Source organism: Hipposideros armiger, unplaced genomic scaffold (assembly GCF_001890085.2).
Source record: "Hipposideros armiger isolate ML-2016 unplaced genomic scaffold, ASM189008v1 scaffold_26, whole genome shotgun sequence".
NCBI lineage: Eukaryota > Metazoa > Chordata > Mammalia > Chiroptera > Hipposideridae > Hipposideros > Hipposideros armiger.
Genome location: NW_017731376.1, coordinates 1,318,346 through 1,342,550, shown reverse-complemented (window position 1 = coordinate 1,342,550; position 24,205 = coordinate 1,318,346). Strand labels below are relative to the sequence as shown.

The window sequence follows — 24,205 nt, the reverse complement described above, 5'->3', positions numbered from 1 at the left end:
TCACCAGGTTTATGAGATAACATTCAATTTAAACATTTTAAATGAAGCTCATTACCAGAAGAAAAAAATCAGAGCACCATCAAGTGAAAAGAATATCAAGAACATCTATGTTCCAACCTGCGGACACCCAAGTACAATAATCAGCTTGTAGAAATCTGTACAAATATAACTTTCCAATACTAAAAAGGAATTCAACTGAAAATGTTCCCATATTTACTCAATTATCGATTTTTGCCTTTGAGTCTTTTCTCCCTTTCTAAGAGATCAAAATAATGTTTGTATAATACTCTAATTATATTGGTCATAATGGACTTTATTTAATTGATCACCCCAGTGCTGTCTTCTAAGGAATGGTTGACTCACATGAGGCTTTTAAGAAAAGATTAAAGATGCAATATTATAAACACAGGAAGAATAAAAACAAAGACATTATGTGGAGACAGAATAATGGAAGCTATCAAATATCTAATAAGGTTTCAGGATTCAATTTGAATTTCAATGCAGAAATTTTGTAATTTTATCTTGAATAGGTAGGCTAGAAACTACAGATACGGAAAACTTTTTAAAAACCGTACCCCGAGTTGAATGAAACACAATGATCAAACTCAAGATAAGCAGTATTCAAGGGATAAATATGTGGCAACTTCTGTCACTGATGAAAGTCTGGATGGTAAGGCAAATAAATGGACAACCAACAGAGAGGGCAGAACTATTTCTGACCTGTCTGTGCAGAAGGGGCTTTAAGTGCTATGGAAAGTAGCAGAAAAGAAGGCTGGCTCCCAGCCTCAACAGATTTTTGACTAAGTAACTTTCCCCCTTTCCAACCAGAAGTCGCTTGAAAAGACCAATAAGCAGTAAAAACACTTTTATAAACTAGAGCAGAGGCTGAAATAACATTGGAAATTTAGTAAAACCATATTCAGAGAGAAGTAAAAGTGAAAATTCAAATAATGAACATAAAATGGGTGGGGGGGAGAGCTGATTATATATTACTTAGGAATTTTATAAGTCTAGGGTAGACAGATGAAACTGAAAACATTTTTAAAAAGTAGAAGTCTTTTTTTTGTTGTTGTTTTAAACGCCAAGCTCCAAAAATCAGTAGTGAATAGAAAACTAGGGAAGTAATTATCCTATTCAGTTTAGCACTGGTCTATCCTTGGGAGTAAACTATAAGCAGAATGGTTTTCTACGGAGTGGAGCACATTTAGAGCACAGGATGATTGAAAACGCTGTCTCTATAGCTGGACATCATGCCAAGAGGTAGTCAGGAAACGCTATAAACTCAATGTCCAATTAGCATCAGGAAGCTAAAAGATGTAATTCCATATTTAATCTTATTTCCATTAAATCTAATTTTCATTGATGACCCTACATAAATAAAAGTATTTGACTATAAATAATCACTTAAAATTGGTTTCTTAAACATATGCATGCTATCAAAAACTGTATTTTAAAAAAATTGAAACAAATAACAGCCTAGAAAATAAGAAGTTATTTGTTTTCTGTTTTTTGTTTTTGTTTTTTTTTTGGTGGGGGGTGAGGGTGGCTGTTTTGCTTCTAAAATATCTCCTGTTAGTATAATCTGCAACAATAAATATATTAGGAGATTGGGGACCCATTTCCAAAGCTTGTACTAAACAAGACCAAAAATGACATTCTGGTTAACAAGTATCTATACTTTAGAGGCACATCTTAGGAATGTCAAAAAGGATTATAGGTATCTTTTAAGGAAAGAGTGAATTCCATCTGAAAGGTTCATGGTCCTAAGGACAGAAAAAGCAGATGCTTACAACACGTGCCCCAAATGCACTTGTCATTTCCCTCCACCAGATGTGTGCGCCTCCTTCATTTCTTATCTCTGTAAACTGTACCACTGGTGACTCAAGATAAATAAAATCTTATCTCAGCTTCAAACTCCCTCCTCTGCTCCCCTGACAATCACCCCAGGCCCTGTCCATTTTAATCTCCTCTCTGCTCTCTCCATTCACAAACACCTCTCACTTGCAGAGGGGAGAAATTTATCCAAACATATCAATAGCCACAAGAAATTAAATCCATCCACCAAAAAGATACATTAAAATTATTGTTTTAACAAAAAGAAAGCTGATATAGTACTAAGAATATCGTGCACTATTAGTATTCTGTACTACTAGAGTACAATGTGAAAGTGCTAAGAGAAGATGGATAACAGAGAACAGTCCACTGTGAAGACGTAAAGTCATGAACATTCTTCACAAGGAGAAACTGGAGCGCCACAATCACTGTGGGGAAAGGACTGACCAGGTATTCAACTTGCACTCCCTTCCTCTCTGGTTTTGCTCCCAGTCCATTTCCCACTGTACTGACTTCTTTAAAGGTTTTCAATGGCTTCCTATGATCAAAAGTCCATTGCTGATCTAGACTCACAAACTTAGAAAGTTTCAAACATGTTGCATTAGAGAGAATAGTGCAGTGAACAACCTCATTAGGTACAACTGTCATGAAAAATCTCTTTCATCTATTCTCTACCCTGGATTTTTTTGGAAGCAATCCCAGGGATATCATTTCATCTGTAAATATTTCAGTATGCTTCCTTCAGATAAAGGCTCTCTCTTTTTCTTAAATTTATTGGGATGACATTGGTTAATAAAATTATATGGGTTTCAAGTGTACAATTCTATAATACGTCTTCTATATATTGCATTGTATTCACTACCCAAAGTCAAATCTCCTTGTGTCACAATATATTTGACCCCTTTTTACCCTTTTCTGCCTCCCCCCTTTCCCTTTTCCTTCTGGTAACCACTAAACCGTCATCTGTATCTGACTTTTTGTTTGTCTTGTTCATTTGTTGCTTTCAGTTTTATATCCCACATGTGAGTGAAATCAAATGGTTCTCAACTGTTTTCCTCTGATTTATTTCACTTAGCATGACATTCTCAGGATCCATCCATGTAGTCACAAATGGCACTATTTCATCTTTTCTAACGACAGAGTAGTACTCCATTGTGTATATATACCACAACTTCTTTATCCAATCATCTATCAAAGGACACTTTGGTTATTTCCATGTCTTGGCCATCACAAATAATGCTACAATGAACACAGGGGTACATATATCTTTATGTATAAATGTTTTCAGATTTTTTGGGGTAGATACCCAGGAGAGGGATTGCTGGGTCGTATGGTAATTCTATTCTTAATTTTTCGAGGAATCTCCACACTGCCTTCCATAGTGGCTGCACCAATCTGCATTCCCACCATCAGTGTATGTGGGTTCCTTTTTCTCCACAGCCTCTCCAACACTTATTACTTGCCTTACTGATTACAGCCATTCTAACAGGTGTGAGGTGGTATCTCATTGTGGTTTTGATTTGTATTTCCCTAATTGCTAGTGAAGTTGAGCATCTTTTCATATATCTGTTGGCCATTTGTATGTCTTCTTGGGAGAATTTCAGGTCCTCTGCCCATTTTTTAATTGGATTTTTGTTGTTTTTGTTATTGTTGAGGTAAAAGTTTTTTATGTATTTTGGATATTAGCCCCTTACCTAATTTTTTAGCAGTCTAAACCTACTCAGCCGTACCCTTTTGTTTCAAGTCTCAGCTTAGATGTCACGTTCTCTAAGCAATCTTTCCTGCTACAATTCCTGGACAAAAAAATGAATTGTCAAAAACAGCACTCACTGCCCAGTGAGGTTACAAAATCTAATGTCCCCTCTCCCCAAGTTCCCATTTCAAAACAAATGCCAATATATAACTCTGGCGCCTTAGAGACTAACCTTCCCCACTGGGGTGCTTCGTGTCCAACATTTTCAGGGTACAGTTACCATTTTTCATGTTTCCCTTTTAACGCATATATTCGTGCACAATTATTACACAAGCCTCTTATAAATGGTGTTCTATAGGTGCAAATCAGACTTTAGTTCAAAGACTGTCAATAGTAAGAAAATCCACAGAATTACTTAAATATTGTACTTAATAATTATAAATCCTTTTTTTATTGTCTTTTTTGAAAAATTTATTGGGGTGATAATAGTTAGTAAAATTACATAGGTTTCATGTGTACAATTCTGTAATACATCATCTATACAGTAAAACCTTGAATTGCGAATAACGTGGTTTGTGAGTGCTCCGCAAGATGAGCAAACATTTCTAATATATTTTAACGTGGTAAACAAGCAATGTCTTGCAATATGAGTATTTTGTTTCTGGAACAAATTATGCTCACAAACCAAGGTATTACTTTATATCATATTGTGTGTTCACCACCCAGAGTCAGTTCTCCTTCCATCACTATGTATTTGTCATAAAGTCTTTCAAACGAGAAATATTTGGCAAATACCTGGGTGTGATAAAGACAGGGATAAAAGAGCTAGTGGAAAATAACTCCAAAGCAGGGCTCTGGAATTCTATTGTTCCAGGAGCAGAAAACTGCTTCACTTTATTCCAAATGTGCGTTTTTGTAGCTGTGGCTCCCAGGCTGGGTCAACTCATCTCTCTCTCCCAACTTTTCCATTTATGTTCACTTTCAGAGAGAGGGGACAGAAATGCTCCAGAAAAGCAGAACAAGACCAAGGCCAGGTTTAGTTTGTTATTCTAAGGACATGGGGGGATGAGAGAAGGGCTATACCCTGTATCTCTGTTGTGATCTACGTTAAGTCCACCACAGTGCAGTGTCTCAGGGAGACCATGTGGACATGTCAGGCCTCCCCCACCTTGTTTCCACTAGAGAAGCTGTTTTTATTTTGCGGGGGGGGGGGGTTACCACCATTTGTGGTATGAGGAAGTGAAACCTAGAAACCTAGCGAGTGGGCAGAGGTGGGATTTGAACCCAGGCAACCCAGGTCCTGAGTTCATGCTCTTAGCCACTATTCTATGCTGTGATTTTCCAAGATCTTGGTCTATTTTTATAATTAGGAATGAACTATTTTTTTCCCCTAAAAGCAATGGATTTCCCTGCCCATGAGTCCTTCTGGGGAGAGATTCCACCCCTGACCCCTTCATCCTTCTTCCCCGCAGTTCCCATGCAGGTAACAGTCTGTGTTTGCCCTGTGAGGTGACTTCCTTTCAAATATTTGCCAGCCCCACCTTCTAACAAACGGTTACCAACTCTGGGTCATCTGATGCCTTAGTGCCTGTGTGAATGTTTATCCTGCTCCCCAGTTATAAGAGGAACATTTCCTGGAAATATTGCAGATAGACATTTCACTGTACTGAGGTGTTCAGTGTCTGAATCACTCTTGTTGCCTAGAAACCTGTTTGTGTTTGGCAAGAGGAAGGTGACTCAGGCACAGGTACAGTCAGACATATGGCCGATGTTTATTCAGCACGACCTTCCTCCCAGCATTCGACTGTTGATTTCATGCTTAACCTTGACACTGTTCTTTCACTGATAGTAGAGGCTCCATGAGTTCTTCTCAACTCAGGGAAATTCAAAAGGCACTGTGCTCTGCGTAGATTTGACAGATTCCTTGTAGCTGAGCTAAATATATGCTGCCTTGGTTTTCTTATTGAGTTCTGGAGAAAAGCTTTAAGACAAAAGGTAATTACAGGATTCTTACATATAAAAGGGAACTGGAATTATATGGTGTCATAGAAGTAACTTGCCATCCCTGTAAGAATTAGTTCTCTTCTGAATTCAGCTAATATAATGCATTCCTAAACAGCACTGAGTCACTACTTCTGATCTCATAGTCAAGAAAGGATTTTTTCAGGCAACTAGAGGGTTGAGTCATTGGGCAGGTCACATTCGGGCCACAAAAACTGTTAGACACATGCCTGTGTCTGTCTGTCTGTCTGTCTCTGTCTCTCTCTCTCTGTTTTTTTTGGGAAGGGTAATAAGTAAGAATTGCTGAACACATATAAGTAGTGTCAGTACTAAAGGAGTTCACCCTCAAATGCCATAATAAATATAAGCAGATATAACTTAAGTTAGCACATATGCCTAGGTCACTCTAGAAGCTAAAAATCTGCAACAAAATATTCTAGAAAAAAAAATGGCTTGCATTCCATATAAATTCTCCGCCAGTTACTGCTATTCCCCTAATATTTTGGGGCTCCATTATTTTTCTTAATCATTTCTATGCATCAAATATTTAAAGGAGAAAGAGTGGGTTAAACAAATGCAAACAAATGCACACATACAATACTGGGGTTTTTTTCTTTGTCCTCCTTTTCAGCCATGCCTGCTAAAGACACAGAAAGTAAAACCTAAGGGTGTGCCTAAATGTCACCTCATCTTTGTGGGAAAATCCTGAATCCTAAATTTATTTAATGGACTGAAGGACAGAATGTACTTTAGGTAATTTCCTTTTTTCTTCCCCTCAGCAGATAATATTTATCCTAACACAGGGGTTCCGGTATGTCTGACATCTATTAAGTATTATGAAAAGTATAGCAAATGATACAACTTTTACTTTGACCTTGGCAGCTATAAATGGACAATGTATGTAAGTTTACTTAGCAAAGATTTTCATCTTAAACATATGTTAAAACTTGATATTCTCCAATATATTTTCTTTTTGAAGACATATTATAGGGGAAAAAAATCTTTTCATGTCTAAAACATTCTTGAAATCCACCCAAGTCCGTAATAGCTTTAAAAAACAGGTACTCGTTATCTGGAACTGGTTTATTGTAGGTAAAAATGACCACTGGCAAGCAATAAGGGAGTGAATTGCTTTTCAAAATATTCTCAAGTCCTAATCATGTCTAAAGAAGGGTCTCCCACTTTGGGGTTCATACTTGATAAGGGGGTCTGCTGCAGCCCTAGAAATGTTTGGGTTCAGGTCTGTAACTGAGGCAGCATCATTCTTCCGATTTTCAAAATAGAGTTTAGTCTTGGGAAATGAAACTGCCAGATGGAGGCTTAGTATTTAAGGTGATGATTTTGTTGCTGCCTACCTGCTTAATGCAATTTTAGTAACAAAGGAAGAATATTTGTTCCCATGCTACGACTAATGCTTTCTGATAATTATATGGGGGTAGAGCCTCATTTGAGAGAGCGATGACAATTTCTTGCATTTGTGTACTCTGAGAGCTAAATTACCACTAATTCTGTTTCATCTTTTAAAACCTTATTTAACCTTCATTTAGATATTTGAATGTTATGGCCAGATGAGCCACACAGACCCTGTTCCTGCCCTCAAAGTATGTGACACATACGCGTAGTCGGGAAACAACTGTAACATGGGGAAATAAATGTCTGGGGAATTTAAATTTCAAGAGTTTATAGAAACACATTGCCAAGGCCCACCCCAGTTGGAAGAAAGGGCCTCTCAACTCAGATCCAAAGGAAGAAGAGGAAAAAGGCAAGTTGGGAGTGGGGTTCTTGAAGACAGAAGGAATAGTATGTGCAGAGGCCTCAAGGAGCAAAGGAGAACGTGGCTTGTATGTATGAGAACAGAAGGAAGGGCAGCTTGGCTGACGTGGGGAAAGGTGAGCTCCTGAAGATGCTTGTTAGGGTATTTGGATTTTGCCCCCAGGATAACGGCATCAGGGAGGGACATGCTTAGTTTCTGTTTGGTAAGGTCCCACTTCCCACTGCTGACACTTAAAACCAAAAAGATAAGGATTTCTTACACTCAGCAGAAAAATGATCGGATCATCCCTATACTCAAAGGTAAATGTATGAGGTGCTTCATTTAGTCAACTTTCTGTAGCACCAAGGAGATGCTACCATCTGACCTCGGAAAGCAGAACTCAGCCTAGGAAGAGAGGTGAGCAAGCCGAACGCAAATTCTGTTGGGTTGTCAGAAAAGTCATGACGCATTTTTGCAACAAAAAACAGAAAAATACGTCATGACTTTTCTGACAACCCAATAGTTCTCCCTCGTTCTAGCAAATCACTTAATTTTGGGCAAGTTTCTTACATCCTCTGTCTCAAAGTGGAGTCAACAGTAGCTACCTTGCAAGGTTGCTATGAAAATTAAATGAGGTACTACACATAAGGCAGCCACAGTGTCAGTCAATCTTTGTTTTATCACCAAAACATACCCGTCGATGATGAGCATTAAGAATTCTGATCTACATTTGACATTTTAAACCATACAGACACTTCTCTTTAGATGCCATCTACTTTCTTTAGGAAAAGCAGCTTAAACAAATAAATCTCCATATTTAACACTTTTCAGTTTTCTATTTGAATAGTTAACATTTTTTAATGAGATGCTAATATACAGTTATACAAAATGAAGCTCTATTTCAGCATCTTTGGGCCTTATGTCCTATTTGGACAAACATCTGCTGTCCCGAGTGAAATTTCTAGGATTATTTATTTGCCGATGAGTTTCAGAATCAGAACATATGTAGAAATCAGAATGCCTAACTGAAATCCTGCAGTTATGAATCCAAAGGAGTTTGAGTAAATCCAATTATCTAATAATTGAATTATAAAAAAATAAAATAAGAAGTTTTTAAGCCTAAATATAGACATTGGGAGAACCAAAGAACCAGTTGTGGATTCACCACAAAACATAAAACCAACCATTCAGTACCCAGCAGCCTTCCTGTTGCCTCCATTTGTAGTAAAGGCTAAATCATCATTTAGAAATCTGAAAAATTACACATTGTACAACAGAACACAGACTACAAGTCAAGATATAATGCCAAACGTCAATTAACTGCATGCTAAAAATATCTGTGTCACTTTGCACTAACACTGCAGAGAGAGTATTAAAATCTTTGCAAAGCTGACTGTGTCAGGGTTCCCAAGGCCACTTCCAGTTCAATAATTCACTAAGAAGACTCTCAGGACCCATCATATCGTTGGATTCATGGCTATGATTGGTTACAGCAAAAGGATAAAAAGCAAAATCAGCAAAGGAAAAAGGTGCGTGAAGCCAAGACCGGAGGGGACCAGAAGCGAGTTTCCAAGGGTCCTTTCCCAGTAGAGTTACATTCTCAATTCCCCAGCAATGAGCTGTGACACCTGTGTGAAATGTGGCCTGCCAGGGAAGCTCATTAGTGACCCAGTGCCCGGGGATTTTTATTGGGGCTGGTCACATAGGCACCTCCTGCCAGGCATGTACCTGAATTCCTCCTAAACGCAAGCAGGTATTCAACATAAACCATATTGTTTGCACAAACAGTTCAGGCACAGTTAGCCATTATGGTGGGCTATCTCCCCAAATGTATGTCCCCAGGTGCCAGCTGAGGACCAGACTTGCAAGCAGTCCTTTCTAAAGAGAGCAGTCTCAGCCCTGCTGTGGTAACTCACTTTTGTACACTGTCCTATTTCAATCAGCTATAAAATAGGACCAAACTATAGGAGAAACATCTTAATGCTTAGTAGGTCTCCTAGGTATATCATGAACGTGAAAAGCATTTTTATCCTGTGTGTCTTCAGGACTTAGAATGTAACATTTAAAACATGGACAAACAGTATTTTAAATTACATTTCAGGAGATCTAAGATGGACTTTAGTAGTTCTCTTGTATAATAAAAACAGCTGAGCTCTAGTCCTGTTTAGTTCTCTAAGCATTTATTTTCTTTAAAAAAAAAATGCCGCTGAAAATTCTGAATAGTATTCCTATATTGAAACTACTGTGACTACCATTTAACCTCCAAGATTGGAAGAAAATCCAGACCCTATTAACAATTAATGACAAATTCTTAGCAGTGGCGAGAATAAGAAAAACCTCCTCAGGGAGGCAATTTGACAATACCTATCAAAATTATACACACACCTTATGACCTGCAATTCTACTCTGCAAATATATACAGATACAATTACATCCATGCAGAATAACCTATATACAAAGTTATTTACCACAGCATTGTTTAAGAGCAAAGGATTGGCCACAACCCAAATGTCTATCAATAGGTCACTATTTAAATTGTGGTACATCCATACAATGGACGACTCTGTAACTGTGGAGGAAAAGAATGAGGAAGCTCTCTTCGTACTGATGTGTTGAAACCCTCCTACATATACTAGAACAAAAACATACATTGCAGAGAAGTATAATTTGCTATCTTTTACTTTATGAAGGGGGCAAATTTAAATTCATATTCATCTTTGCTTGTCTGTGCAGAGATAAACTGAAAGTGCATTAGACACTGACAGCAAAGGCTGGGAGAGGATGGTAGAGGCAAAATTGGTACAGAATCTATGAACCTGAATAAATGTATAAAAGTGGCACACTTGAAAAGTAATCCCTCTTTCTTTTCTAAGACCAAGTTACATCAACCTGGCATCATTTTTGTTTGTTGTTTTTAATAAGCGTCTATATTTCTGCAGTGATTAAACTAGGGCATAAGACTGCTTTTACCTTATTTTCCAAATCAGGTTCCAACCATCTTCTTTTCATTTGTGTCTGTCTGCCACCTTGAAGGGGGTTTCCCCAGGACACCTGGGAATGAGTGGAGTTCTCCGCCCCTCCCTTCTCCCGTTTGTTTGCAGAGGATGATAACTGGGAATTTTTAAAAGCTCCATGAAAGCAGGGCTTGGTTTTGTTCACTGCCTTGTTTGCAACACTGAAAAAGGATGCCTGGCACACAGAAATTGTTCAGTAAGTATTTGCTGAATAAATGAATTTATTTTTTAACCCATCTTCAGTGGGACAGACGCCAGCAGACAAAGGGAGAGATATCGCTGGGGTCAAATATTTAGAAATAGTTGTCATTCCTAGTATCGGCCCAATATAGGCATTCAAATCCTAGTGAGAATCCTAGAATTATTTTGAATTTTAAAGGAGACAAACAAATAAGCCTATAGAATGCTGTGCTGAACAGGGACTCTTAAATATTCAAAAAATGTATTTTTAATTAATTTGGGATTACCTGGCCCTGGGGTCCATCTTAGGGCTGAAGTCTTTTCAGGCAAATACCACACTAATTAATAATGATGAAAAATGGCTATCACAAGAGTCAAATAAACCCCAGTCACACCGTGCCCAGACATGTAGAGAAGAAAAACATTGTGCATTAAAAATGCAACTGCTATTTTTATTTTCAAGAATAAAATCACCATTGAAATGAAGTTCAAATTAGTATAGACAGCGAACTGACTTGTACAATGTCGATCACATCTTTCCTCCTTCCTCAAGGGTACAGACTGGGTGTAACTACCACGCCGCTTTAACCTTGGTTTCAATAACTATAACACAGAATAACTTTGCTAGTGATAAATTCATTAACATTGCTGAATGGGTGTTTCTTGGAAGACTTTTATTGCCTCAAACTTTTCTTAACGCACGGCCGAGGCAGTGACTGAGAGGTGTCTCTTGGCAGCAATGGAAAGAGGTTAGGAAATTCTGGTGTTCCCTCTATTTCTCTTGCTGACACTTAAGACAGCATCCAATGAGCGAAGGAAAACCCCTCACCTGAAACACCTTGAAAGCTAACACTCTCCTGAGAAAAAAGCAGAAATTCTTGGAGGTAAGGTGTTTTTGAAATAAATGTCTGAACTGGGAAACAGAAACTAGCAGAGAAGTTGCAGAACAACTGGGAGGCAGCCAGCCTTCGGCTGATGCAAACTGCATTTATGATAAAGTGCCAGGAAGCACCCAACCTACTGTTTGCAGAAGGTGCCGGGCGAGTCCCACCTTGGTCCTTGCAGCGGTCCACACCCCCAGTCTCAGAGCAGATCCTTTGTGCGAAGAGTGAAGAGTGGGGCGAGGATGATAGCTCTAAAGGGCAAAAAAAGTGAGAGGTTAAAGGATGCTTTGTTATGTTGTGTTGGTTTCCTGGGGGAGGGGGCGGGGGGGTGTGAAATGAGGAGCACTCTGGTACTGTCCCCAGGAAAACACAGGCTCTAACAGGTACCAGCATCTCAGGAGAAAAGCATCTTGGCCATTCATTCCACAAACGCTTACTTAACCCCTGACAGACCTGGTTCAGAGGGGGAGACTTGCAGGCAGGCAGGTTCCTTTCTCTCACGATGCTCAGACTCTGACAGGACAACAAACTAGTAGATACACAAGATGGCTGTGATACATGTCACTCAAGAGAAGTCAGCCAGAATCAGAGCAAGGCTGATGTGGCTGGTTTAGAGAGCAAATGGTCAAGGAGGGAATGCTATTGAAGTTAAGACTTAATAGATATCAATTACAATTACATTGACTCCATTCCCACACTACACTCCACATCCCATGACTATATATGTATTAAATTATAAAATTGTTAAATTTATTAAATTACTAACAAAAGGTAAAAAAAACCGACTTAATAGTAATGGAGGAGGGGCAGCCAGCCAAGGAGGAACAGCACTCCAGGCTAAGGAAGCAGCTGGTTCAAAGGCCCTGAGGCAACAATGAGCCAAGTAAGCTTAAAGAATGGGAAGGCAAGCACTGCTGGAACACTGTGGTCTAGGAGTGAGGTGCAGAGGAGGGCAGCCACCAGGTCACCAGGGCAGTTGCAGACCAGGCTACACACAGAGCAAACTTCCTGTTATGGAAACGCTGCCTCGTGTGCAACACACAATCTGTCACCTCAGACAAAATGGTGGAAGATTCCCTCTGAAATACAAACAACTGCTGTGATCTTTTAATGGAGTTTAAAAATAGATTTAACTTTTTACAACCATTTTAGATTTATAGCAAAATTGAGCAGTAAGTCTAGAACTTCCCATATTTCCCCTGCCCCCACACATACAGTGCTTCCTCCATTAGCAATTATCCCAGAGTCGTACACTTGTTATAATCAAGGAACCTATATTGACACATGAGAGTCACCCAGTACCACAAAGTTTACATTAGGGCTCACTCTTGGTGTGAAAATTCTATGAGGCTGGGCAGCTTTATAAGGAATGACATGTACCTGTTATTATGGTATCATACAGGGTAGTTTCATTGCCCTAAAAATCCTCTGTGCTCTGCCTATTCATTCCTCCCTCTTCTCTTTTGATGGATTTTAAGTAACTGAAATTCGGCTTGTGGGGGAAGTAAACATGCCACTGTCCAGAGGTCTGCAGTTCATAGAACCACAATATGAATATCTTAAGAGTACACCTACCAAACTGTAGTGTGATACACGTATGTACACATACATACACACATACACACACACACACTGGGAGTTGACCTATCTTTTAACCGCCTAACAAAATTCACTAAAATCTATGTTTAACAGTTATACACCCCCATCTGAAACCAGAGACTGGTTTTCAATTGAGATCCCACTTTCATAAAAAATACTCAACTTTTTGAGAAGACGCAAAACAAATGGGCCATTCCTAGGTATAAACCCAAGAAAAATGAAAACAAAAACACAAAAATACAAAAAGTGTTAGTCCACACAAAAACGTGTATGCAAAACGTTCACTGCAGCATTATTCATAATAGCCAAAAAGTGGAAACAATCCAAACGTGCATTGACCGATGAATGGATGAACGAAATGTGGGGTATCAATAAATAAAACATGTGGCAATAAAAAGGAATGAAGTAGGGTCACATTCTACACATGGATGAACACTGACGACATTATGCTAAATGAAAGAAGCCAAATACAAAAGACCACATACTGTATGATTCCATTTATGTGAAATGTGCAGAACAGGCAAATTCTTAGAGACAGAAAGTAAACTATCAATAGTAGTTGCCAGGGGTTGGAGGTAGAGGGGAATAGGGAGTGAATGCTAATGGATATGGGGTTTCTTTTTGGAGGTGATGCAAATATTCTAAAACTAGATAGGGGTGCTAGTGCACAACTCTGTAAATACACTAAAAAACACTGAACTGTACTCTTTAAAAGGGTGAATTTTATGGTATATGATTATTTCTCAATAAAGCTGTTATAAAAACAAAAGACCAAAAGTGCATCTGAAACGCAGTGTAGAGATGAAATTAAGTTCTGCTGGTCAAAAATGCTCTGTCCCAGTGAGGCTCAAAATAAGAGGTAAGCAGCTTAGTTTTCTATTTCACATACCACACAGGCACTCTCAGTGGGACATGTATGCCCCTTTGGAAAGACCACTCCACCCTCTGAGGATGTTTTTCTCATTTAGCTCGGGACCTTACTCTGGCCATTACCCTTTCTCACGCAACTTCACCCACATGCCCATTAACCTGACCCTGCTTCCAGCCACCATAATGTTTCCCCTGGATTACAGTAACCTCTTTCTGCCCACCCCCTCCATTTTCCACCCTGGTCTTTCCAAAATTTTACTCTCCTACTTTAAGCCCTTCAGAAGTTTCCCATATTTAAGTCGTTTCTAGAGCACTGAGGTACCATTAGAAAAAGCTAATGTATATTCATATTCAGTTGGGTAGTACACACACCAAAGGGGTCATACAGCTCTTGGTATTAAAGGTGCTTACAAATGCAGCCTCCAGCCAAACTGTACCTGTTCCTTTCTTCAGTGGCCGTGCAGCAGGGTTAACACCCACCAATGATCTCATGGGCTTATCTTTGTACCTGCCAACTTAAGCTACTCTATTATCATAAGGATTAATTTAATGACCTATCTATAATGTCGAGTTATGCTGGCTTAGATGAATGCCTGATAAATCAAGTAAGAACTGGGCTAACAAAGAGATTTCCCAAGGAGACACATCCCAAAGGTCCAACGCTTTTCATGTACCTGCACACAGCCTTATATAGAAACAAGCCAAGAGTGTCAAACTGGGAGAAGCTGTAAGTTTAAAGTAGCTCATAAAATGGCAACATTTTATTTCTTAGGTAGCAAATCAAATTAAAGAAGAGCAGTTAGTTGCTCTTGGGCCGTAACTTAAGTCTGTCAACTTTATAATTGCTTATAACATGGTATTAATGATACTAATAATGTCCTCAGTTCACCGATTTTATTCAGTTACATAGCTAAACATGGTGCCTTCCAACCAGTCAAACTTAAAATGTGTGCCCTTGTCAAAAAGAAGAATGAAAAACGGGGTGCATGGTACAATGCAAATTCATGCTTACCAGTCCAAAAACTCTGTGCACATCCTCCTAATGTTGTGTCATGTTAAGAAAGGACCTATTTTTAAAAGTGTTCCAGAAGTTTATGATTTATTTTAATTTGAAGTATATGCACCATGCATCACTTCAAAAAGGAATCAATGATGTAACTTACAAAATACGGCCGTGAGAAGAGCAATGCAGAATCTGAAAGCCAGGTAAACAGACAGCCAGGTAAATAGAGAGCCAGGTAAATAGACAGCCAAGTAAATAGGGGTTCCTGATCACACGGTGTAGTGGAAGAGGGAGGGGTATTTCTGTGACCAAATGCTGTCCCACCTGCTTCCCGCAGGGAATCACTGCCAAGGCAGCAAAGCTCAGGGGCTGTGAGCAAGGACTCTGCAACCCAGCTGCACACTTAGCTCCTGTGTGACTCCAGGCACAATACTTAGCCTCCCTGTGCCTCATTTTTCTGATCTATAAATAGGGATAACAACAGTACTAACTTCTCAGGGTCCTTAAGAGGACTGAAGGCGGTAATATTTAGATAAAGCTCAGAAACAGCAGCTGGTATATAGTATGCATTATTCACATGTGTTAAGTGACTGAAATAGAGACCAAGAGACCAGGGGTAAGACAGTGTATTAGTTAAGTCTTACAAAATGACTATTTGGCTTTCAACAACTTTGTCGCTAGAACAAGAGAGAGAAGAAGCAATTTTCCAAACTCAGAGAGTGTGTGTATCTCCAGATCTGTGTGTGTTGGGAGGAAGGGGAGTGAGGAACCATGCTGTGTACCCCAGGGGGGAAGAGCTTTTCTGTACACTTAGCTCTAATACCGTCACTTCAGGTCTGTACACAGGAGGCAACAAGAAACCAGGTAGGCCAGGCAGACCAGGTGTGACGTCATACGGTAGTTTTTCACTGTGTCCCTCAATAAATTCCAAAGCACAGCTCTCTAGAGGAGGAAGGCAAGACAGTGTGATACGAGCAAGCAGCTCTGATGGTCTGGCTCATTTCAGGGACACAAAGGGTCCAGAAATCCATCCTTTATTTCCCACAGCCATGCTTCTGATAAGGACAGCTGAGGAGAGACAGTTCCCAATTTGTGGGGCAAATTCTCTAACATCAGGAGATGGCCAAAATGCAGCCACATAAAAACACTGATGCATGGAGAAGTGACCTGCCCCAGAATTATGCTTTTACATCTAACGGACTTGAGAGTCATTGGCCCAAGAACAGCCATCATCATCTGAGGGGATTAAACAATTCAGAAGCATATGCCTATCTGCCATCGTCATCTCAGGCTCTCCCTAACAGTTAAACATAGAGCTTTTCCAAATTACGAAAGCTACTGTGGTTAAGGCACATTTTATTGCAAAGAGGAAAACAGATGCATTTTTATTTTTAAAGACAAGCTATTAAAGAGCAAATCTTAGTTACAAAGGGACTTTCGTTCCTTTAGACAGTCCCCTACTGTACATGGAAGACACGATGCAGCTAAACTCATGACTATTCTGCAAGTCTGTGAATAAGCTTGATGTGATTGCCAACATTTTTCATTCCATCACGCAAAGTATGCTGTGCTTCAGGCTGATGTTTAAAGACATTTTCTTCAGATGAACTAGTGTTAATCTTGAAGTTGTTAATCAACTATAGCAATGTATTTTCATTTTAATTCTTGTGGGGTATTACTAAAGCCACCACAAGGAAGCAGGAATGGGTTTATTCACTTGCAGTTCACAGGCACTAAATGTAGCATGTTGCAAAGCAGCAGTGTGAGGGTGGCATGTGTATATAATTAACCCCTCTGCACCGGGGACAACGTCGCTTCCTTGAAGTAGCCTTTCTGGACTCTTCCAGACTGAATTAGAGCCCCCTCCACCTGCTCCACATTACACCACATTTTTCCCCCCCCATCATCACAGTTTGCTAATTATATTTAATCAACTGTGGGTAAAGATTAACTTGTCTCTTTTCTGTCAGACAGTAAACTCCATGAGGGAAGGGACCACCTCTGTTAGTTTTTTTGCTGTTTTCCTGGCACAAGCCAAAAGTTATTTGTTCACTGACTAACTTCCTCTTTATGAGACAGCCAGCTGTGTTCCTAAAAAGTCCCAGGTAAGCTCCTTACAAGTAAGATAAAGTCACCGAAGTCATCCTACAAAGGAGGAAAAAAAGGCAAGCGCTTTAATATTATAAAATCCGTAAGTTCGATACCATGAAGATTTTTAGAACTAGAGTCCTTGGACATACGAGCATATGGCAGATGTGACTGAGAGGAGGAGAGAAAAAGAGAGAGGAGGAATGATCCACTAATTTAGATGGCTGCTTTAAAGTAAAAAAAAAAAATGTATCATGAGAACTCAAACAGTGTTTTCTAATTATAGACTCTTAAATTTAAAATATCTTGAAAGGTCACTCTGTACTTTCCTCTGCCTAATACAGGCACATTGCAAACATCCCGGAAATAGGATTTTTTTTTTTTTAAGCCCAGAGAAGAAGGTTGAACAACAGATTAAAAAGCCTTATGTCTGGCAACCTCTGCTTTCTACAGTTTTTCTGTTAGGTCTTCCATGAAGAAACAATTGTCAACCTAGTTCTTTCCTTCAGACACAAAGTTGTTATTGTTATGTCTGAACTCCTAAAACTCCTTAGAGTAAAAGTCATAAGGGAGGACAAGAAGGTCACATAGTATCATAACAGTGAAACTTAAATAATCATTTAAGTTTATGAAATGCTTTCAGACCTTCTGCAACAAAAGGAAATAATCCCTTTACACTTTAACAACGAAAGTGAGAAAGTGTTTAACCTTCTTGCTGAGCAAAGAAACTCAAATCAAAAGTGAGATACCATGTTTCACCTATCAAATTGGCTAAAAAAAAAACACCAAAAAAAAACCAACAACAACCAAAAATCATCAAGCTACTCTCCAGGACTACTGTAAAACACATTTCTAATATTTTACAAACACTCTGAGAATGTGAACAAAGATTTAGCTCTGAGCCTCGGACACTGTTAATAACAGTGAAAAACTGGAAATGACTAAGAGTCCAACAATAGAGGACTGCTAAATAAATTGTGGTGGGTGGATACAGCGGAATACTGAAATACTTCTTTGCCATGTTTAGCAGAAAGTGACAAGCACTTCATGATGTAGTCATGTGTACAAAACAATGATATGTGTATCCTGGTTTTTAAAAGTTGCATGTGTAAGCATAAACATGTTGGAAAGATAATGCAAAATGTTAACAGGTGATAGATACATAAATGACTTAAAATTTCCTTTTGCTTATCCAGGTTTAAATTTTTCTAAAATAAACATGAGTTTAACTCTCTCAAAAATTAAAGAGAAAGTGAGTCTAAAACTCCCAACACAAATTTCCAAACATCAGGTACCTTATTAACAGTTTCTAAAAAAAGTTATCATGATAAGCATATAGTCTGTTTAATATCATTATGTACTAAGAATAAAAATAGTAAACCTCATTTTTCACTTTGGTCACTGGGTGTGGGGCATGCAAATAAAAATATTCTGTCCTGGAGACTTGAAAGTCTTCTTTTTAGTAAGATGCCATGTGTGGTGATGGACCACCAGCTAGTGAAAAGGTTAGTCTCTCTGGGTAAATAGAGCATAATTATATAGTTCATAAAATAAAAATAAAATGTACATATTTGCTATGATTATTACTCTTGGTCAAATAAAATCCTCTCTTTGAAAATAAAAATGAAACTAGAAGTAAAAATGAAACTAGACATGGATAAATAGGAATTAAGATAGAAACAAATTTGGGAGGGGGGTAGTATTAGAAAGAGGGCTTTCAGAGAGAGTTCACGTCTGGTCAGGGAGAGAGGACATTTGTGGGAGGCAGAGTAACTGCTCAGGATATTCATAAGTATTATAATCAAAACTTCAATGCTCCTGTGGTACATACATACCTGAGTAGGTTAACAGAACGAGCAGACTCACTCTACCTGAGTAATTTGGCCAGAGCTAAGCTTGTGCTAACTCTCCAGCTCTTGTCTCCTTCAGATTCCCAGCCATTCAAGTCTCTTGGTTCTGTAATCCACTTCCTCAATTTTTTATTTCTCTCTCTCCTAATCTTGTGTTGTCCTTGTCTTAAGGTTTCTAAGAGATTTCTTATTCTAGCCTCCTCACTCGTTATCAGCAGTTTGCTTCTTTCATGAGAAACTTGTTTTGAAAATGAGTAATTTGTACTCACTTTAATTCTTTTATAGTTTACCTGGTTTACCTTAAGCATCATTACCCATCTCAGGCAGCCTCATACAACGTTCCTTCTGAGCAACCGCAAAGCAAATTACATATTGACATGTTGACATAATCCTCTACTTCACAAAGCATCGCCTTTCAAGGTTTTCTTTTGAGTCTTAGAGGAAGGGTGATACTCAGAGACCAGAATGAGAGTCAAGAAAGTAAGCTCTTGGGGGCCAGCCAAGTGGCTCAGTTGGTTAAGAGTGCAAGCTCTGAGCAACAGGGTCGCCGGTTCGATTCCCACATGGGCCAGTGAGCTGTGCCCGAGCTAAGCTGCCGCTGAGCTGGTGAGAGCACGTGCTCTTAGCAGCAATGATGCTGGTTCAACATCTGCATGAGATGGTGAGCTGCACCCCACCTCCTCGCGACTAAGATTGAACACGGCACCTTGAGCTGAGCTGCCAACAGGCGGCCGGATGGTTCAGTGGTTAGAGCATGCACTCTTAGCAACAAGGTTGCCGGTTCGATTCCCGCATGGGATGGTGGACTATGCCCACCCGCAACTAAGATCGAACATGGCATCTTGAGCTGAGCGGTCGTGAGCTGCCGACAGGCGGCCGGATGGTGACTGGACTTGGAGCTGAGCTAGCTGTGCCCTCCACAACTAAGACTGAAGGACAACAACTTGGTTTGGAGCTGGTGGGTCCTGGGAAAACACAATGTTCCTCTTCCCCAATTCCCCAACACTGTTCCTCTCCCCAATTCCCCAATAAAAATCTTAAAAAACAGAAAGAAAGTAAACTCTTGGGACCCCCAAAGAGCTATTTGGTGTCCAAGTAAAGGAATCATGAAAGTACTCAGACTAACCGGAAAAGAAAGAGAAAGAAGGAACTGAAATAAGGATCACACTAGTAGAAGTTTGTGTAACTGAACCTTGAGCAAAATAAAGGAAGATGAAGCAAAGCACTCAGACGCCTGGGATGATGGACACATCTGGGGGTGAGGGGCCAGAGATGAGCAGCGAGATAGGAACCAGAGGTCCTGCTGGTAGTACCTGAGGCATCACTCAGGCTCTAACGGGCTGCCACAAAATGGAAGGGGATGTTGACCAAATAAATCAGTCAGCCACAGGCTTTTACCCTTAGCTTCTAATTCATGCACGGTCAGGAGATATACCTGAGGATGCTGGGAAGAAAAGTTTAAGGAGTAAACATTATAAACCCCATTGTTAATAACCATGCTACTCTTCTCTTGCTTTCAGATTACAATCCTTTAAGAGAAGACTGAGGTTTAGCACATGGAGAAAGAATACTTGAGGTCTCCCCACACCCTAAAGTGCCTAAAGCATGCTATAGGGAAAAGTAAAGAATAATTCTTACTCATCCTTGCAGAAAGATTTACAGATAGTAAATAATCCCAATTTTCTATCACATTTCTGAACAAACAAAAACATGTAAAGGAAACGCAAGCTTGTGTACTCTCTCTCTCTAGTGAGAATAACACATATCATTTTTCACTTTTCATGGTATTTTGGTTAAAATGTAATAATGTGTTACTTGGGGGGTCACTCTAATCAAAGCAGTGGGAAATATGATGAAAACAAGATGTAAAGGGGCTTTCTGGGGGGAAAGAACATGGGCAAAACATATTTTATTAAAATCAGGAAATCTGGTTTTAATCTGGATTCTGATATTACTAATTGTGATCTTTACAAAGTTGCCTTAACAGATCCAGCAGGCGGAAAATCAGTAAGAACATAGTTGAACTCAACAATATAATCAATCAACAGACTCTAATTGACATCTATAGACTACTTCACCCAACAGCAGAAGACACATTCTTCTCAAGCTTACAAGAAAAATAACCAAGGTAGACCTAAATCTGGGCCATAAAATACACCTTAATAAATTTAAAAGAATGGAAACTATACAATGTCTTCTCAGACCACAATAAAATTAAACTAGAAATAAGTAACAGATTGATGGGAAATCCCAAAATGGTAGATTAAACAACACACTTCTAATTAACACATGGGTCAATAACCTCAAAAAATTTTTAAAAATATTTTGAACTAAATAAAAATGAAAACACAACTTACCAAAATTTATGAATGTAGCAAAAGCAGTGCTTGACGGAAATTTATAGCAGTCAGTTCAGCATCCATTCATGATAAATCTCTGTCAACTAGAAAGAGGGGGTAACTTCCTCAGTTTGATAAAGAATATCTACAAAAAAACTGTAGCTATGATGATAGCATACTCAAAGCTTTACCACTAAGATCAGGAACAAGATAAGGATGTCCCCTTTCTCCACCGTCTCTTTTAACATGAAACTGAAAATCCTAGATAATGATGTAAGAAAAGGAAATAAAAAGTACACAGATTGGAAAGGAAGAAATGAAACTTTGTTCATAGACAACATAATCATCTATGTAGAAATTCTCAAAGAACTGACACAAAAAAATCCTCTTGGAACTAATAAGAAATTATAGCAAGGTTGCAGGATACACAGTTAATATACAAATCTCAATCACTTTTCTGTAAACTAGAAATGAACAAGTGGGATTTGAAATTTAAAACACAATACCATTTACATTAGTAGCCCCTGAAATGAAAAAATGAAATGCTTATGCAGAAATCTAACTACATACATAATATGTATATCTATATCTATCTATCTATCTATATAATATATGAAATCTGCATGAAGAAAACTACAAGACTGATGAAAGATATTAAAAAAAAACCCTGAATAAATAGAGATATTCCATGTTCACAGATAGGAAGGCTCAATATTGTCAAGATGTCAGTTATTCCTAATTTGAACCCTAGATTCAATGCAATCCCAATCAAAATCCCAGCAGGTTATTTGGTGGATATTGACAAACAATTCAGAAGTTTATATGGAAGGCAAATACCTAGAATAGTCAACTCCATTTTGAAGAACAAAGTCAGAAGACTGACCCTACTTGGCTTCCAGACTTACTATACTGCTAGAGTAATCAAGGCTGTCTAGTATTGGCAAAAGAATAGACAAACAAGTCAATGGGACAGAAGAGAGCCCAGAAATAGACCCACATAAATAAAGTCAACTGATCTTTGACAAAGGAGCAATGAATATACCTTGGAGCAAAGATAGTTTTTTCAATAAGTGGAACTGGAAAAACTGGTCATCCACAAACAATAAAAATTAATCCAGACCGACTTTACAACCTTCACAAAAATTAACTCAAAATTATCATAGCCCTAAATGTAAAATACAAAAGTATAAAAGTCCTAGAAAATAACATAGGAGAAAACTAACTGAGGTGAGTTTTTTTTGTTTTTTTTTTTAAGATTTTATTAGGGGAATTGGGAAGGGGAACAGCATTGGGGAATCAGGGAAGGGGAACAGACAAGTTGCTGTCCTTTAGTTCTTCAATCTAGTTGTGGAGGACGTCGCTTCACTGGCTCATGTTGGTATTATCGTTGCGCTCTTCCCTGGTGAGGCAGTCACTTGCTGGCCATTGGACAGCAGCTCACAGCAGCTCACAGCAACTCACGAAAGCTCACACCCGCTGCCAGCCAGCCCCACTGCAGCCTATGCCATCGCCGGCCACTCACAGGCAGTCCAGCTCCAGGTCGAGCTGTTGTTCACCATCTTAGCTGTAGAGGGCGCAGTGTCACTGGCCCTCAAATGGGATCCGAACCGGGGCCCTGCTGCTCAGAGCTGGCATCCCAAGCCAGCTCTTAACCAATGCGCCACTCGGCCAGCCCTGGAGGTGAGTTTTTAGATATAACATCAAGAGTATGATCCCAGAAAGAAATAATTGATAAGTTGTTCTTCACTAAAATTAAAAATTTGTACTCTATAAAAGGTGATGTCAAGAGAATGAGAAGACAAGCAACAGACTGGGAGAAAATATTTGCAAAATACACATCTGATAAAGGACTATGATCCAAAATATACAAAAAAACCTCTTAAAACTCAATAATAGGAAACCAAACAACCCAATTAAGAAATGGGGAAAAGACCTAAACAGACCTCACCAAAGAAGACATACAGATGGCAAACAGGCATATGAAAAGATGCTTCCCATCGTATGTCATAGGGGAATGCAAATTAAAACAATGAGATACCAGCATACCTATAAGAAGGACCAAAATCTGGAACACTGACACAACCAAATGCTGATGAGGATTTGGAGCAACAGGAACTCTCATTCAGTGCTGGTGGGAATGCAAAATGGTACGGCCCCTTTGGAAGATAGTGTGTCAGTTTCTTACAAAACTAAACATGTTTTTACCGTATGATCCAGAAATCGTGCTCCCTCGTATTTACCCAAAGAATTTTAAACCATGTCCACAGAAATATCTGCACACAGATGTTTATAGCAGGTTTAGTCATAATTGTCAAAATTGGGAGGCAACAAAGATGTCCTTCAATAGGTAACTGATAAATGAACTGTGATATAGTATACAATCAAATATTATTCAGTGATAAAAAGAAATGAGCTATCTTGAGCCACAAAAAGACATGAGGGAACTTTAAATGTAAACTGTTAAGTAAAAGAAGCCAATATGAAAAGGCTACATATGATATGTTCTAGAAAAGGCAAAACTACAGACAATAAAAAAACAAACAAACAAATAAAACAAACCAGTGGTTGCCAGGTGTTGGCCTAGGGGAAGGGAAGAATGAATAGGTGAAGCATCGGGGATTTTTAGGGCGGTGAAACTATTCTGTATGATACTGTAATGTGGGACATATACATTTGCCAAACCCATTGAATGCACAATAGAGTCGACCCTAATGTAAATGAAGGAATTTAGTGAATAATAATGTATCAGTATTGACTCATCAATTGTAACAAATGTTCCACACTAATGTAAGCTATCGATAATGGGGGAAACTGGGGGAGGAGGCGACACGGCATATAGGAACTCTATACTTTCTGCTTACTTTTCTGTCAACCTAAAACTGCTCCCAAAAAAAGCCTATGAATTTACAAAAAAGTACTTCTCAGAATTACCTATAAACTCATTCATAGTTAAGACTGCAATAATTTTTTTAAAGAAATCAGAAACAGGGCTGGCCGAGTGGCGCGACGGTTAAGAACTGGCTTGGGATGCCAGAGGGCCCCGGTTCGGATCCCACATATGAGGGCCAGTGACACTGCCCTCTACAGCTAAGATGCTG

The 24,205-nt window shown here is 39.0% G+C and overlaps 1 protein-coding gene across 6 annotated transcripts in view; it reads right to left on the bottom strand.

The window, feature by feature from the left end:
- Positions 1-24,205, bottom strand: part of SGMS2 (sphingomyelin synthase 2) — a 107,545-nt gene that overhangs the window by 32,608 nt on the left and 50,732 nt on the right. For 3 of the 6 annotated variants that reach the window (XM_019636078.1, XM_019636079.1, XM_019636075.1), the window contains one exon: positions 11,496-11,609. The gene's annotated coding sequence lies outside the window, so the exon portion shown is untranslated. Of the gene's footprint in view, positions 1-11,495; positions 11,610-21,125; positions 21,212-24,205 lie in introns of all 6 variants that reach the window. The other 3 variants (XM_019636076.1, XM_019636077.1, XM_019636080.1) reach the window with 2 other exon arrangements.